Below are 17,394 nucleotides of genomic sequence, written 5' to 3'. Positions count from 1 at the left end.
CATTAACTTTAAAATGTAAATTGAGCAAAGGCTTTCATGACTAATATTATGATTCATAATTATTTTTTTTGGTCAGATCTCAAGAGCACAAGGCCAATGTGTGTTGTACACCCTTCCCTACTGCCCGACACGGTCAAATAAATAAAGTCGCCACCTAAAATTGGCGCGCCGATGTGTTGCTTTACCATGTCAGTAAGTTGAAGAGCAACCCATACGCATTCAACAGTGAGGTACGACGTTTCGCTGGCCACTACGTTCAGCATCGTCGGGCGATTTCCAGAGTTCAGCTCTAGCAGTGTAGCTCTGGAACGTCATACATGATTGTTAAATTCTGTGGATTGCCCTTCAACATAGCGGTGTGGTGAAGCAATTCACATCGGCGCGCTTATTCAAGTGACAACTTTACTCATTCGACTGTCGGGTGGAGGAGGGTGCGCAACACACATTGGCACTGTACTCACGTGATCTAGCCGAAACAAATAAACTATTCATTGCTTTCAACTGTAGCTGTATAGAGTATAAAATTATTTAAAAATCATAGGCGAGCTGTCATAGCGCTCTTATAGAAACGTGTGTTTAAGAATATTTGGCTGCTATAAATTACCACGTGATAAGCCACTTTGTTGAGCAATCATCTGTGGCCGGCCAAGTTGCTTCTAAAAAAAAAGAGCTGTATATCTCATTGGGCCTGATCTACTAAAAAAAAAAATCACTTTTGTTTAATTAATGCCAATGCACTGCCATTGTTTGTCAATCCACTGCTGGATGAGGGCCCCCCCCCCACACCATACACCGTGTGAGTCACTGGTGCTACATGACCATACTTCAGCGCACTGGTCAATGGGGGTTGGTAAAGGCGGTTGGAGAGAAGTGCAAGAGAAATAAACTGAGCTAGACTTCCCTCTGCTGCCCATCAAATAGAACCAGGCTGAAGCAAACGTGTAGTGCATTTTGGCCACTAGTCTACTAACTGGGTTGTTTATCCATCTTTCTCAGGGGGTTTGTAATGGCTCCGTCAGACACCGAGCTGGTACTGTTGGGTTCCTAGGTTCAATGTCTATTTTATCTCTCTCTCTCTCTCACAGAGAGTTCATAATGGTCATGTCAGAGACACCACGCATGCACCACAAATATTCCATGTTCATGTAGGAGCAACTTAGCCAACACAATTTTTATCGTTGGTTAAAACCAAGGGGCGCTGCGGTGGAAAGATGCTAAATACCTCACCTGGTATACAGGTCATGGGTTCGATGCCGACCCTGACACCTGTATATTTGGCGTTTGCATGTTATCCCCGTGGTTGTGTGCATTTTTCTCCAGGCACTCTGGGTTTTCTCTCCACGTTTGGAATCAAAAATGCGTTTAGAGAACTTGGCTGCGAAACATTTCCACATGCTAAGGCACTTCGTTGGGCTATCGTTTGTGATAGCAAGGTCGCTTCTGCAAACAAACAGCTATATAGTTCAGTTGGGCCTTATTTGGTAAAATAAAACATAATTTAATCGTTAAATAAATATTTCGATGTTCATAAAGGCCATGTAAGGATATACTGAGCTGGCAGTATTAAAATTCTGAGTTCAAGGTCTAAATGTCTCTATCTCCCAAGGGGTTCATGATGAATGTGTTAAAAATACGAAGCCAGCAACTACCGATATCCTAGCTTTGAGCTCTTGGTCTGATCATGTCTCTCGCGCTCTCTTGCAGAGGGTTCAAAATGGCCATGTCAAAAACACGAAGCCAGCACTTCTGAGATTCTGGGATCAAGCCCGGGGTCTGGGCATCTCTCCATTTCTCGAAGAGGAATGGGTGTGGGAGCATAATGGTCGTCTCAGAGACACTAAGCCAGAAGAATTATGATGCTTGGTTCAAGTCCTGAGTATTGGCTGGGTATGTGTGGGTGTGTATGTGTGGGAGCGGCAGCCTAGCGGTTTGCGCGCTGCGCTACTAACCCAGTAACCAGAGTTCGAATCCTGCTCACGGCCAACATCAGTGACGATTAATCTAAACTCAGCCTCAAATGAGTACCTGGTACGGTGTGTAAAATCATTGCCACTGGGGAGACAAAGGCGGTCGGGCATGGTGTTGGCCATCCCGTGTGCCATGCGGGCCTTCATAGCGCTCGCTAACAGCACTTGCCCCAACAGTCAGTGAAGGCTATACTGGAGATTTGTCTTTGTGTACGTCTCTCTTTCAGTCATCTCAGTCGGTCAACCAATAATGAATCCAACCTTGGGGCTCTCTCCGATGACCTGCCAGTGAGCCTTCGACAAATTTACGTGGCCTCAAGGTGCACCTAGGTAGTGGGGCCTGAAGCGGCTGCTGTCAGTATTCTCTCAACACTGATAAAAATGCACAAACATTTTTGTTAAATATATTCCCCCCCACCCCGCCTCCACGTACAATTGTCACAACCTGAAATTCATGAAATAAATAAATGAAAATCGTTCCTGGCAAAGCAACTGAAACCGTGGCAGCCTCGGTGGAAGCGTTGTGGGCGGAGGGGGGGGGAATGATTTGAGGCGCGGTGTTGAGCGAGCGGGTTCCGACACGCTCTCGCACTGCGTGAAGAGAGTGGGCAAAAAAAAACACAACCCCGTACAGTCAGCGGCGAGATATTCAAAAATAATTAAACAACCCTAAATAAAAAATGAATTACTAAGCTGGCGGCAGCGGCGGTGGTAGCCTCGGGGCCACGTGTGTGAGTGTGGGAGGGAGGAGATGGAGGAGGGAGAGACGGAGGGAGGACGCAGAAGGAGAGGGTGATGGAAAGGAGAGAGGGAGCGATAAAAGCACGGCAGAGCAAACGGCGGGAGGTGGACAAGAAGAGATGAGAGGGAGGCAGAGAGGAGCGGGAGAAGTCGCGCGGGCAAAGATAGCAGAGGGAAAGTGCAAAGAGGGGGAAATACGAGAGGAAGACAGGAAGATCCGAGAGAGAGACGTGGGAGGGGTAAAGGGATGGAGAGAAGGAGAGAAGGCAATGAGAGACGGAGGAAGATGGAGAGCGAGGAAAAGAAAGATTGTGAGAGCAAAGCGAGAAGGGCGGAGAGGGAAAGTAGGCATGGGGAGAGGAAGGACGGAGAGAGCAGAACAGCAGAGATCGTAGAGGGCGACGGGGGAGATGACAGATGACACCGATTGAGAGGAGATGTAAAAGAGAGAAGGGAGTGAGAGGGGGGGGGAGACAGATTGTATAGATACACAAGAGAGTAAACAGTGGGAGAAAGGGAGAGTGGCAGGAGAGTAGGAGCGCACCTTTTATTTGTTAATTTACTTTACGTATCCGTGTTTCTGCTAGAGAAAGCGACGGGAGGAGAGCCGGTGAGAGAGAGAGTGGGTGGGTGGGAAGTGGAGAGACGAAGAGAGAGTGTGGAGGGATGAGTGGGAGGGATGAGTGGGAGAGACGAGGGAGTGGGAGATATTCAGGAGGGATGAGTTGAGTGTGAGGGAAATGGATTGGGAGAGAGGAGACAAATGAGTCAGAGACGTCAGAGTTAGGGACAGAAATCGAGACAACTGGGCCATCAGACAACAGGCCGTGCGCGAGTGAAAGCACAAGGACAAGAGGGAGATCGAACCGAAGATGCGCGAGATAGAGAAATAGGCGGGACATGCAAAGAGAGATAAGGTCATAAGTACGGCACAGGAAGACGCAAAGAAGGTCAGAGACAAGGAATTTACAGGGACAAGGGATGCAGAGTCTACACAGACCATGTGCTCCACTAAACTGTGCGTGGGACGTGTGGTAGCGTCTGCCCAGGGAGGTTAATTTCCCAAAATTCATGGTAACGATACAATATGATGGACGTGCTTGTTAGCAAGAGAGACTGAGGGAACGCATTGAGCCGTAGACACATTGACGCCGAGACTGTGATCCAGTTGAGAAATTGAAAAAGCATAAAAACACACATTAACACCGACACGAGCACAGAGACATGCTTTAGGTTATAGACCCTAAGGCAGAGAGGCCACATATACAGCCAGTGAGACCCAAGATACTGAAACAATGATATGCAAAGAGACACGATGGTACACACGTATACACTTAGATACAGATGCAAAGACAACAACGGAGATAGAGACATTCGTTTTTAGAGACGCACAAAGCGAGCGGAAAGGCACTCAGAGAGACAGAGACACACACTAGGGTAAAGGACATATTAAGACAGGAGAGAAACAGATCCTCTGAGACGTCGACACAGTGAAACATTGGTACTAAAACACTCTGAGATAGAGAGATACGCAGATACGGACAATAAAATGATACAAACACACGCTTAAGAGGGAAAGACGCTGCGATTTAGAAACAGGAAAGAGGGATAGACGGGGATGGAGAGGATGGGCATGAATGCAGGGGGAGAGACACGGGGACATTCACAGCTAAAGGAAACAGACGTAGCTACATGTAACACAGTCCGCTGACAATCCACTACTGGTTGAGGGCTTCTTCACGGCCGGGCGGGTCGTTAAGGTTATTTTGTGCCACACTTCAACACGTCGGTCAGCGCGTGTCGGTGACGGCATGTATCACACAAGCACAACAATATCACTTTCCAACACCGCCCCCGCCGGACACGTGCGATAAAGAGCTTTATAGCTCATCGGATTCCTCCAGCACCGTATACAGATTCCGATTCGGAAAATACGCAAACACATCTAAATCACGTACAGCGAGTGCATCCACATTCACACACACACATACATAAAACACGTTAACTGCCTAGAATAAAGACCCCCCACCCCCCCGTATAGCCTGAACAGACTGTAGGGGCAAGTGCTGTGAGCGATCACCGATGAAGTCCGGCACAGCACACTACGAGGGGGTGGGTGGCCAGCACCACGCCCGGCCGCCTTTATCGCTCCAGTGGCGATGTATCCACATCGCACCAGGTACTCATTTGAGGCCGAGTCGACCTACGGGAGGCCCAGGGCCGGTTCAGGTAATCGTCAGTGTGGTGTTGGTGGCCGTGAGCGGGAATCGAACCCGGGTCACCAGGTTCGTAGCGCAGCGTAGCGCGAACCGCTACACTGCCGCTCCTAGCCCACGCGCGCAGACGCACAGGCACCCATCCAGACTCACAAGGGCACGCATGTGTAATATATTCACAAACGCACATACATAAACCATCCGTAAACACACGCACCAGCACAACAGGTCGCCCCATTCGCACGGAGTGACGTTGACGTAACCCGCAGCGCTTCGTGCCCGGCTAGGTGCACTCCCGCGACCACGTGATGCGTCGAAGGCTTACTTAGCAGGTCACGGGGCAGGCCTAGGTGTTACGAGTTAACCGACAGCTCACACAAGAGACGCGCGCATTTGTACACCGACACACACCAAACACGCACACACACACGCGAAAACCATCATTCGGTGCTGACGTCACCACGGCGCTTGTACCAGGCTAGGTACACACGCACATACTCGCCCGGAGACAAACACGACCGCAGGGAGAGGGCGCGCGCACACACACACACAACCACCAAGCCGCGGTGACATCACCGCGGCGACTGTGCCAGGCTAGGTGCGCGCTCACACACACACACGCACGAGCGAGCGCACATACGCACTCACCCCTCAATGCCACTCCTCGCCCAAATCCGAGCGACAACCTCGTTCCGCTCGCTCAGCGCGGCGTTGTAGACCGCGCGTGAGAGCGAGGCGGCTGGAGAGAGAGAGGGACAGAGCGAGGAGAGAGAGCGAGGAAAGAGAGAGAGAGATGAGAGCGGGAGACTCGGTCGTGGAGCTGTAATCGCGGCCCTGCCTCTCTACGCGAGCCGCGCCTCACGCCATTGTCGCTGGGCAGACAGGGGCAGGGGGGGGGGGCTCGTAGCGGAACTGGACGTGACGTCACCGGAAAGGGCGTTGATTATAGAACTCGCTCCTCCCCCACTCCGCCGCCGCGTGCTTAGGGCTTGAGATCGAGAAGGCGGGGCTTAAATCTGGGTGAGCGGGGCTTGCGGGCCCTATGGGCGGGGCCTGGGCTTTCTTTGGGCGGAGTTTGTGGATCATAGGGGCGGGGTGGGCTGATGATAAAACGGGCGGGGCTCGTGAGAATGTGGGCGTGGCTTTGTGGGCGTGTGGGCGGGGCTAATGTTTGAATTGGATGGGAGGGTGGTGAAAAGTTGCCCGCATTTGGGTCAAACAGCTTGAACTTTCAGCGGGTTTTGCACTTAGTTCGCCACTCAAATCTGTTTGTAAGTGGGTTGCGGGGCAGAGAAACAAGTGACACTGAGACTGCACGAGGAAAGCAACAAAATACATATTCATAAATTAGACCAAGTTAAAAAAATATAAATTGTACCCGCTATTTTCTCCATCGGAATCTACAGAAACGTCGTACATAGCAATCATCGCCCCCTACTGCGATAATTTGGCAGGACCCCCCTAAAAAAATATAGTCATTAGACTCAGTGAGGCTGTCATGGGTAAACAACACGAGGGGGTGGGTGGCCAGCACCATGCCCGTCCGCCTTTGTCTCCCTAGTGACAATGGATACACACACAGGACCAGTTACTTATTTAAGGCTGAGTTGACCGAGGGGAGACCCAGGATTGGTTCAGATGATCGTCACTGCTGTTGGTGGCCGTGCAATGGCACCTGCTCATCGGAAGGGAATTTCACAACATTTTGTGCGATCCCCTAACCCTCGTCTCCGTAGTGCTGGATTACAGCCATGCATTGCTACCACTGCCCCGAAATAAGACATGTTTCCAATCAGTGCACAATACCTACTATCCAATGTGTATTGGAAACACGGATACCGACAGCGAACTTGAAACTAAATCTGGCAAGGGCACCAATCCGCAATGTGGAGGTGCATGCTTGCAATCATGCAGATAAATAGGAACCCATGGATGAAACATTTGTTCGGGTAGGACCCATCATCACATCGTGAAGGATGACCGATCTATGGACGAGACCGGTCACGGAATTACAGAGGAGGGATCACGCGTAAGAGGATGACCAAGCGCAATGTTGTGGTGGGTGGTGGTTGAGTGCTGCTGTCGGTAGTGCGTGTGGGTGATGATGGTGGTGTGGATGGCGACGATTATGTGAACCTGTCCTGGGCCTCCCCAAGATCGACTCAGCCTCAAATGAGTACTTGGTGCGATGTACTAAACATTGCCACGAGGGGATAAAGGCGGCTGGCCGTGGTGTTGGCCACCCATCCCCTCGTGTGCCGTACCGGCCTTTCACACCTCCGATTAGCACGGTTGGCCACATACGGTACGAGATAAGTTCAATATACAAGCATTTGACCACTGTGGAGATGTAGCGACGAGATCAGTGTGGGAGTGAGATGGATTGTGACATCGCGACACTGTATGGGATGGTGACATATGTGCGGATTCCTGACTCAAGCAGTGGATCAAACATGGCTGATGATCATTGATCAAAGCAGACCTGTGTCTTATTCCTACGGCAGCAACCAACCGGTCTGTCCGATATATTGAAAACGTGAACCCCACGTTGTGTACGCGTGATCGGGTGGCTCAGAAGTCGGGAGTCGACATCGCTGATATGGATCCGAATCTGTGCTTCGGTCACGCGTGATAAAACACATCATCAAGTATACGGCAACAACTGCCCAAGAACAATCGCATTAAATATATAATTAATTTTCTTTCTTGCAGAATGTGAGGTTAAACAAAAAAATGTTTCATTCAGAATCAGAATATTTATTTGGACTGCAGGAGGAAAATCCGATGAGCAATGAAGCTCTTTTTCACAGGTGTTCCAGTTTGGGTGGGTCAGCATGCGACTGCCACTCATTCCAGGTCATCACAAGTGCACAAGTGATAACCCTGGTGTGGATACAGAGGCCACATTAAGTTAATTTCGAGGTACCATAAAACTCCGATGACTAACACAGGGTGGTGCACTTCTCTTCTTGTTCGTCCATCATAGTTGACGGTGACCGTGGCGCGTTTGTCATTTTGTTGGGTTTTGATGAGTGCCCAGATGGCTGAACAGGCCAATCCGAGCCCGGAATTCTCTGTGGCAGCACTGGACAGGTCAGGGAGGATGTCGAGCTCTGAGGTGCAGCCACTAAAGATGTGCAGAACTACAACACCCCCCCCTCACCGTCAGACAACTGATCGACGGCCACTTCCCCACAGCGTGTGGGTTGCGGGGGGTTATTAGACCATACTTCACGCTGAGTCACTGCGAGTTAGTGAAGGCGAGGAGCGTAGAAGCACAGCCCAATAATGGATTTTGCTGCAAAGCCCCTCTCTACGTCGCCCAAATGCCTGTCAACACCTGTTCATGCATCGTAGTCGCCCCATCAAAAACTATTCATGCACAACCCTGCTTATGTTCTGAGATAAAACAAAATTTATATTAGGTCCAATCTGGGTGTTTTGTCAATCGGTGACTTTGTCTGATACTGGGGACATAAGTAAAAAATCAACAACTAAAACATGTAATTGACCACTCTCCTGTTGGTCGATCACTTGAGGCCGCCTTGACAAATAACAGCCTTCCGAAGGCAGGAAAGCCCCTACAAGGCACGCCCAGTGTGACTCAGCTGCTGGTGACGTCACCAAGCCCCGCCCTTCACCTCCCGTCCAGCGGCACACGCGGTAACCAGAAATCAGACTTTTTGTCCCCCCCACCCACACATCCACTCGCCCAACTATTTGCAAGCTATCCGATTAAATGTAACTGGAAAATCGGTAGATGAATCATTTACTGAAATAAACCAGTTCTAATTTTGTTACATAATACAATTAATAAATAAACAATTTAAAAAATTTTCGGGAGGGCGTTTTTAAGCGGTACACAGAGACTGCCAATAGAAACCTCAAACAACAAAGACAAAGATCCCCCGTATAGACTTTCAAAGACTGTTGGGTCAAGTGCTGTGAGCAAGCACCTATGAAGGCCGGCGCGGTATACGAGGGGGGTTAGGTGGCCAGCACCACGCCCGGCCGCCTTTGTCTCCCCCAATCGCGATGCTTACACCACCGGAACCAGGTACTCATTTGAGGCTGAGTCGACGTTAGGCAAGGCCCAGTACCGGTCCAATAGATCCCCCACGTAACGCAACACACCGTGCAAGAATGCAAAATGCACCATGGTTTAGCCCACAAAACCACGGCTCCCCCCCCCCCCCCATTGGGGCAGTGGTAGAGTCCACCTAGAGAGCCGAACTGCAGTACCTAACCCTTGAACCCCAGGGAAGACATCCAATGGGACAACCCGATTGGTTATTGCCATGGCAACCTGCACCCCCCGCTATTACCTTAGCATGGGCTGCCAGACTTTAAAGGGGCCCTGCACTGTCAGCAGATAAGGCAAAAGTGTGCAAAATTTTTCACGTGTGGAGGCTTCTCCTTTGAAATTTGGACGGATTTTAGTCTCTGTGTCCCTTTTTGCCGTGAGATAAGGGATTGGGAGCCATGTTTAGAAATACATGTTTTTAACTGTATTGCATCCCTCCCAAAATAACTCTGTTGCACTGAAGATAGAGGGATTTTGAAACTGCAATTCCATTTAAAAGTCAACTGGGGCTGCTTTCCATGGGCTAGAAGTGTGGAGATGTCCTCTTTGTTGTCCATTTACTTTTGCCAAACGTTTATAGCAATTTCGCCGGGGGATGTTACGACATCGGAGCAGCAGCAGCGCAACCCTTCGTTTTAGGGAACAGCCCACAGAAGGGGACATCGGAGAGTTATCTCTGAGATGCTTTCAAGTGACCTATACGCCACACAATAAGGAGGGCACCACTCTCCCACCCACTCTCCCACCCACTCTCCCACCCACTCTTCCACCCACTCTTCCACCCACTCTTCCACCCACTCTTCCACCCACTCTTCCACCCACTCTTCCACCCACTCTTCCACCCACTCTTCCACCCACTCTTCCACCCACTCTTCCACCCACTGAGAAGTATTCCCGTCACATGACAGTGTCAACCCAATATTTTAATGCTCAGAGCTGGAATTTTTGCCAGAAAATGCAGTGCAGAAATGTTTTGAATGTGATGGGTTTTTGTTTGTGTTTGTCCATTGGTGAATGGGCTTATATAACATAAAATCACTACACTTGAGGAGCTGGTTTAATCACAGGCGGCTGAAACGCGGATTTGAACCCCAGATCCGAGCAGTGTTCGCTCAGCATTTTTGAGCTCTGAGCCACACGGCCACCTAAGGTAATGGTGAAAAAAAAGTTAACCCAACAAAACACGAACTAGATTTGTACAGTCCTTTAAACTACTAAAACTATCTTTCAAAAACATTTTACCAAGTCAGGTCCGCTGAGCTACATAGCTCTTTTCCAGAAGCAACCTGGTCACAAATGATAGCTCAACAGTGGCTTATCATGTGGAAATTTATAGCAGCCAAATACTCTAAACGCATGTTTTCTAAATATGGAGGAAAAAACCAGGATCCGGAGAAAAATCCACGTGACCACGGGGAGAACATGCAAACTCCAAATATACAGGCGTTAGGATTGAAATTGAACCCACCACCACCTGAATGCCAGGCGAGGTAGTTAAACAACTCGCCGTTGTGGCGCCCCCTTTATTAATCTACTGCTGGATGAAAAGGCCTCCCAACACTGTTGGCCTTGGGGGTATTTTTCACCATACTTCATCATGCTATTCAGTGCAAGTTGGTGAAGGGGGAAGGGAGGCTTATTATAGGTTCAGATATCAACTCACCACTGATTTTAGCCGCGGCCGGGAATGAAACTCGAAATAGATTAGCTTTTATTTTTTTTACCACCATCTGATTTACAATTTATATTTCTAATGAGGAGTTTACAGTCCATTGTTCAATACACTGCTGTATGAAGCCCTTCACAAACTGTTTATTGTGCGGGTTGTTTCACCATACTTCACCACGCTGGTAAGTATGGGTTGGTGAAGGAGGGAGGGATGCTCACGACTGGAACAGAAATTACTCGCCACTCATGTTCGCCTTGGCCGGGATTCCAATTCAGATGGCAAAGTTTAGAGCGCAGCATGGGGCTTACAGCACCGGTGCTCTAACTCATACGTTAATATGATGAGTTTCTTTCGCACTGTAAGGTTTCCAAGCGTGCTAACATGAACTAAACGCTCCCAAACCACAAAATCTAGCAATTCTAAGCTTGGTGGCCCATGATATACAGGTGGAAATTCCTCATTCCCTAATAACCATTGCCAGTCTGTCCATTGAGATGGCCATTTTTTGTCTTTCCAAAAATTAGTGGCGCTCTGGTTTGCGTGCTGTGCTATGAAACCAATGTCACGAGTTCAATTCCCGATCACGGTTCACATCAGTGGCGACTTGAACCTCCACCCTCTTCAGTGCCACCAACCCACACTGACCAGCGTGGTGAAGTATGGTCAAACAACCCCCATGACTGGATACGGCATAGGGAGAGAACCTTCATATAGCAATGGACTGTCAAAGACCTGTAAATTATTAATTATTAATATAGATTATTAATCAGGTGCTGGTTAAATGCACTAATTTATTCCAGTTTAATGTGTTACCGTTTGGGTGAAGTATGTGGGCCCGGTTAGTGTTGTTCGGCAATGAGTGTACAATCAATGCGAGTTTGCAAGTCGAAAAAAAAGAGACAAACACACAAAATTCCTTTAAAACATTTTCCACGGCATTTTGTCGAGTGACCTGTGGAGTCGCGACTTCAAGAGGAGGCGATGGAATGAAAAATATTTACGAAAAAAAGACCCACGTGACTGAAAGTATGAATGTGAGGAAGCCGGCTGGCTCAGATGGTTCACGATGTCAGTAACCACTGGGTTAGAGCCTTCGATACCGGGCGTTCCTCTCTCTCTCTCAGGAGGTCCACATTGGCTGTGTCAAAAAGCTGAGCCAACACTGCTGTACATATGAACTTCTTTCGCACCGCACGTAGCCAACTGTGCTAATCGGAGGTTCGGGGAATAGATAACAGACTAAACACAAAAAGCAGTTTTAAAGAAATGAGATTTAAATCGAGATTTTAAAAATGCATAGCTCTAGTGGCTTCCTAATATTGGAAAGAACAGCATTCCAGACGGCTGCAGAAGCACATCTTAAAGCGCGCGATGCAGTGACCATCTTTGTTCGATGGCCAGCCAAAAGCCACTGCTAAGCCCTGGGGTCTAGCCCAGGGTCTGGGTGTCCCTCTCGCTCTCTAAGATGGTTCATAATGGCCATAGTTATCAGGAAGACGGAGCTGGAACTGATAATATTCTGGGTTCAAGCCCCAGGTCTGAGTGCCTATCATATATCATACACTGAAGCAACATAGATCACAGGTTCATACTGTGGGTCTGAATATATGTCTCTTAGAGGGTTCATAATGGCCATGACAGAGACAAGGAGTCTGCAATGCTGAAATATTGGTTTCAAGTTTTGGGTCTGGGGGTCTCTCGAAGAGGGCTCATAATGGTCACTTTTTCCAATGAGAAAACGTCCTTCGGAGAAAAGGATTGATGGATCACATATAGACGCATGAAACTCGCAAACCCACTGGCCTGCGAGTGGACCAGGAGGTGGCAGCACAGTAAGTGGGTTCGTGACATTTAAATAATACAAATACTGAATAATTGAATGGCATTTTATTAATGAATAATCCATAATAGTACTTTTAAAAATGTACATGTTAAAATGTACTTTTAAATAAAAAAAATATTGCAGCATTAATTTAAAAAAATACAGAGTTCAATAATTATGCAAAAAATAAAGTGTTAGTCTTTTTACAACATCTGTCTCTTGCAGTTGAGTGGACTGTGAATTAAAGCGCCCAATTCACATTCAATTTCCTATCTAGGACTCGGCCAATGACCCATCTTGGGTGGAAAAAATGTAGTAGTACCGCTTCATTGGAATTTCAGCAGCGGCCGTCGAATGGACAGACTTATCCCCGACCACTGGTAGAGCAGAAAAAAACTAGTACAATACAGCAATATTGATGTTACGGCATATATTGGGCAGGGCAATAGTACCGTAGTTAGCACGCTGTTATGAACCTGCTGGTCTGAGTTCGGTTCTTGGCCATGGCAAACATTAGTGAGGCGGGTGATACCAGAACCGGTCCTTACCTTTTCCTCTTCACCTACCCGCCCTTACCAGCGTGGTTGAATTATTGTAATACAAAAATAAAACATGCGCTTATTGTGTGGGAGAGACATTCATCCTGCTGTGGAGTGGAAAATAGAAAGCGAATTTCTTGTGTTTAGTTTGTTGTCCTTCCCCCACACCTCCGATTAGCACGGTTAGCTACGTACCTTGTGAAATAACTTCAACATACTTCCATGCAAAAGGGCTGTACATTTACTATTGCAGAGTTCAAAGCGTCGCTGAGTCTCAAGAATATTTTCAGAAGGGTGCTGTTACATTGGCATGTTTGGCCAATTCAATTCCACGATCGTTTGGTTTCATGGTCCAAAGTTGCCATATAAAACAAATTACACCACAATTAGTCGATTGCCATTATATAGTACAGTGCATAGCAACCATCGCACCCCTGTTGTGAAAAGGTGGCAAGACCCGCCTGCAATAGAGTCATGAGGATCGGTTAGGCTTGCCTGGGTAAATAAGCGTCGTAATTAGGATTTTACCAGAAACTGAACGATATGGAGAAAACCAAATCACGCAGTTGAGGGGATAACACGTCAGGGTCTGCACACATGGGTTTACTAATCAATTATTGAATATATATTTTTTTATTTGGTCAAATATTATTTACCAAACAAAACCTAAGTATATATGGGTTTTAAATCTATCGAGCTGGATCTAAACAGAATACTGTAAAGAAAAGGTAACTTGATGGTACAGAAAAACTGTATCTGCTATTTTTATTTGCTGGAAAGGGACAAAAATACAAACCAGTTGTGGGCACGCATGTGGCCTTGGGAGATAGCGCAATTATTTTTGAGGATGAGCAGACCTAGTTGTAGTTGGATCTGCTTGCCAATTATCCACTGAGAAAGCAGCCAACAGTTGAACTCCAGCTGCAGTTGCTCAGTCCTGCGATCAGGGCCAGATTAAGGCAAGGGGGCTTTAGGGGCTACAGCCCAGGGACCTCCGCCAGCTGGAGGGCCTCCAGAGATTAAGTGAAAAGTTATTTCACTTGTGAATGCTGAATTTTATTTGGAGGCCTTGTAGAAATAAATTGTATGTTTCTTTAGCTTTGTTTTCCTTTTGAAAATACTACTGGGGGCCTCTCAATACCTTTAACCCAGGGGCCTACACATTTTTAATCCGGCCCTGCCTGCGATAGTTACAGCGAGATGATTACAAAAAAAGCATTAATCTAAATCAGCACAAGCCTCCTGTAAATCACATGACCTGTGTGGCCACTCTGAATCCCTCTCATATATTTATATATCTCTGTCCAGTCCCAGGGCTTGAACTCATGACCTCAGCAGTTCTGGTTCAGTGGCTCCAACATTGCTACAATATAATTTGTGATGGCCAGGTCGCTTCTGAGAGAGAGAAAAAAGCGCTATATAGCTCAATGGACCTTAACTGGTCAAATAAAACTAAAACTTTGGTTTAGTTCGTTTGGTAATTCAGAGAGACGCCCAGACGCAAGGCTCGTCAGTGTCATGGGACGTGACCATCACGGACCCAGTGAACGGCTGGCGCCGTATTGCACAGCGGTTGTGCAATGCACGTGTTGCACAAGTGGCGCGTGGCCGTCATGGTGCGCTGTTGCTGTCCCCGCCGCTATCGCATGTGAACACACATCCTGGGTCGGACCCCCCCCCCCCCCCCCGGGCCCTGCCACCGCCAGATCACCATGGGCGAGATGCCCTCTCTATTTAACCATGCGAGTGGAACTGTTGCTTGGGCTTCCTCGATTCAACCCATCATCATCGTTATCATCAGGTGTTCACTGTTGGAAAATGAGTGGCGACGTGGAGAGAATGCATGGAGCAGAATTTGAAGAAAAAACACATTGCTTGAATTGAGATCCAGGGTTTTAGATGAGCCCAAATGCCATCGTCATCGGCTGGCTGCGCAATTGTAACACTCGCGTTTCACCAGAAGAAGCCCCCCCCTCCCCCCCCCCCCCGTTTTATTCCCGACTCTGGCACCTTTCTGTTTGAGGTGTGTATGTTCTCCCCCTGTTATGCATGGGTTTCCACCCATGTCTAAGAAAAAACTAAAATATACAATGGGACTGGTATTGTTGGACAAGCATCCGGATGCTGAAAAATCTCTATATAAAAAAGGCTAAAGATGTCTGCAACAACTCAGCTGGTTTCCAGTTCCTGGATCGTCTAATTCGGCTCCAAAGAGGAGAAACTATGGAAGAAATATCCATGATGTATTGCTTTGAATTGTGAAATTTTAGCTCTAGAGTATAGCTTTCTTCAGTTGAATTTCCAAGTGTATGAATCTTTTCAGATTTCAATTTTTTACTAAAGATTACATTTAACAACTATTACGTACCTCAGCAAGACACTATGGAGGCAATATCCATGATGTATTTATTTCAAAGTGATATTTAATATTTTGTATATATCTTTTCATATCTTAAATTTTGATTTAAAGCTTTCGTGACTGCAGAGATTAATATTCTTATATGTTCTTTATTTTTGTATCTATCTTCTATCTATAGCTTCTATCTTTAGATACTAATATAAAAAATCGTGAAACGTTATTTAACATCTGCTAGATATGTTACGCCGGGTACAGCTAGTTACCTATGAATTGCTCTATTGGGATTACACACAGATCAACATCACAGTTGTCGCCCCCTACTGCGAAAACTTGGCAGGACCCTCCTAAAAAAAGTATTGACTCAGTAAAACTTAGCTGGGTAAACAAGCGTGATAACAATCCTTCATTATCGGCAGCAGCAGCAATATCAGCGTCTGGGAACTTGCATCTGCATTCGGGTGGCAGGAATTGATTTGTACTGGTGGCATGGTGTTGAACTTGATGACAGTGTTGATAGGCTCAGGCTCACTGGGAAATTTTTGGTCTGTTGAAACAGTGGCAATACTTCCTGCAACATTCAAGTGATCACAAACACATTCCTGCGGAGGGAGCTGGTAGAAACGTTGGGTTGCTCGGTCAATGGCCGGGGTCAACGGCGGCACCACGTGGTGTATTCCGCACAATATGCCCGACTGTGAGGGCGCGCACAAGCCGGTGCGAGTAGGTTAAACGTTGAGTTTTATAAGGGCACCACGGGGTGACCAGCCCCTCTCCACCCAACCCCACCCCTCCCACCCAGCCCCTCCCCACCCTCCCCTCCCCACCCTCCCCTCTCCACCCAGCCCCACCTCTCCCATTTTTGGATGCACGACGGACGGACGGACACAATACTCCTCTGTGGGCTGGTGTAAGCAGGAGGTTATCCTACCAGTATAACATCACTTCCACCACAACCTCTATAATTATTCCCGGCCTGAACATCACCAACATCATCATTATCACCAGCATCGCTATTAGCAACAGCAAAAGCACCTACATCATTACCATCACCACTATCACTGCTACCCTCATCACCAACAATCGTCAACCATTATCGTTAATTCACGATCGGTGAAATATGTACCACTTTGGGATGGAGGTCAACAGTGGTTTCTCTCCGGATGGAATGGCCCTGCCACAAAGACGTGGAATTTACACCGTTGGATCGAACGAGCAGGGAGACATTTGTTGAAGTTTGACATTGCACACAAAAAAAAACGCTAAACATGTCTAGAGCAGCGTAACCCACGTGGTAGAATCTAAACTTCCAGATTAATCGATTAATAACGACTATTGTAGCCACGGACACGCATCGAATATTTTAAAATCGCCTGGGACCACACACGCACACACGACTGTGGAATAATTAGATTCTTAGATCTGAATACCGAAGTGACGAAAGAGATCGATTGATCGAACATATTTCATCGGTCTTGATTTGAAGCTTTCGTGAGCTGCAGGAATCCATACTCTTGGCTCTTTCGGTAAAGTCACGTGATGACGATTGCTTGTGTTGCGATCGAAACGTGATTTATTTAAATTTTATACCTACGTGACTTTACCGAAAGAACCAAAGAATAGTATGGATTTAATCGGCTAGGAATCGTACGGTCAATGGGGGTCATCTTCCTCTTCCGGAAGTCTCCGCTGCTCACTCAACGTCGTATCTTCCGGAAGAGGAAAATATCTTCCGGGAGACGGAAGTATCTTCCGGAAGACGGAAGTACCATCCGGAATAGGTGGGCGGTCTTCCGTCTGGGCACTTTGGCGGCGGCAGACAACTGTCAACTGTGACGTAGGCGGCAGTGACGTCACGCGAGCCGTCGCGAAAACCGAAGCCTCGTTTGATTTTGTTGTTGTTCTAAAGTTTGTCTCGGGCGTGAATCAAAGGATCCTGTTATAAAATAAACGAACGCATAAAATCACAGTTATATATTTCGTATTTAAAACGACGACGA

The 17,394-nt window shown here is 47.5% G+C and overlaps 1 protein-coding gene across 4 annotated transcripts in view; it reads right to left on the bottom strand.

The window, feature by feature from the left end:
- Positions 1 to 5,880, bottom strand: part of LOC116944610 (muscleblind-like protein 2a) — a 46,947-nt gene extending 41,067 nt beyond the window's left edge. For 2 of the 4 annotated variants that reach the window (XM_032958330.2, XM_032958331.2), the window contains exon 1: positions 5,573 to 5,879. The gene's annotated coding sequence lies outside the window, so the exon portion shown is untranslated. Of the gene's footprint in view, positions 1 to 5,572 lie in introns of all 4 variants that reach the window. The other 2 variants (XM_032958328.2, XM_032958329.2) reach the window with 2 other exon arrangements.
- Between the last annotated feature and the right edge of the window lie 11,514 nt (positions 5,881 to 17,394).

Source organism: Petromyzon marinus, chromosome 21 (assembly GCF_048934315.1).
Source record: "Petromyzon marinus isolate PM22_M1 ecotype Great Lakes invasive population chromosome 21, UKy_Petmar_22M1.pri1.0, whole genome shotgun sequence".
Lineage (NCBI taxonomy): Eukaryota > Metazoa > Chordata > Hyperoartia > Petromyzontiformes > Petromyzontidae > Petromyzon > Petromyzon marinus.
This window is presented reverse-complemented; position numbering and strand designations above follow the sequence as displayed.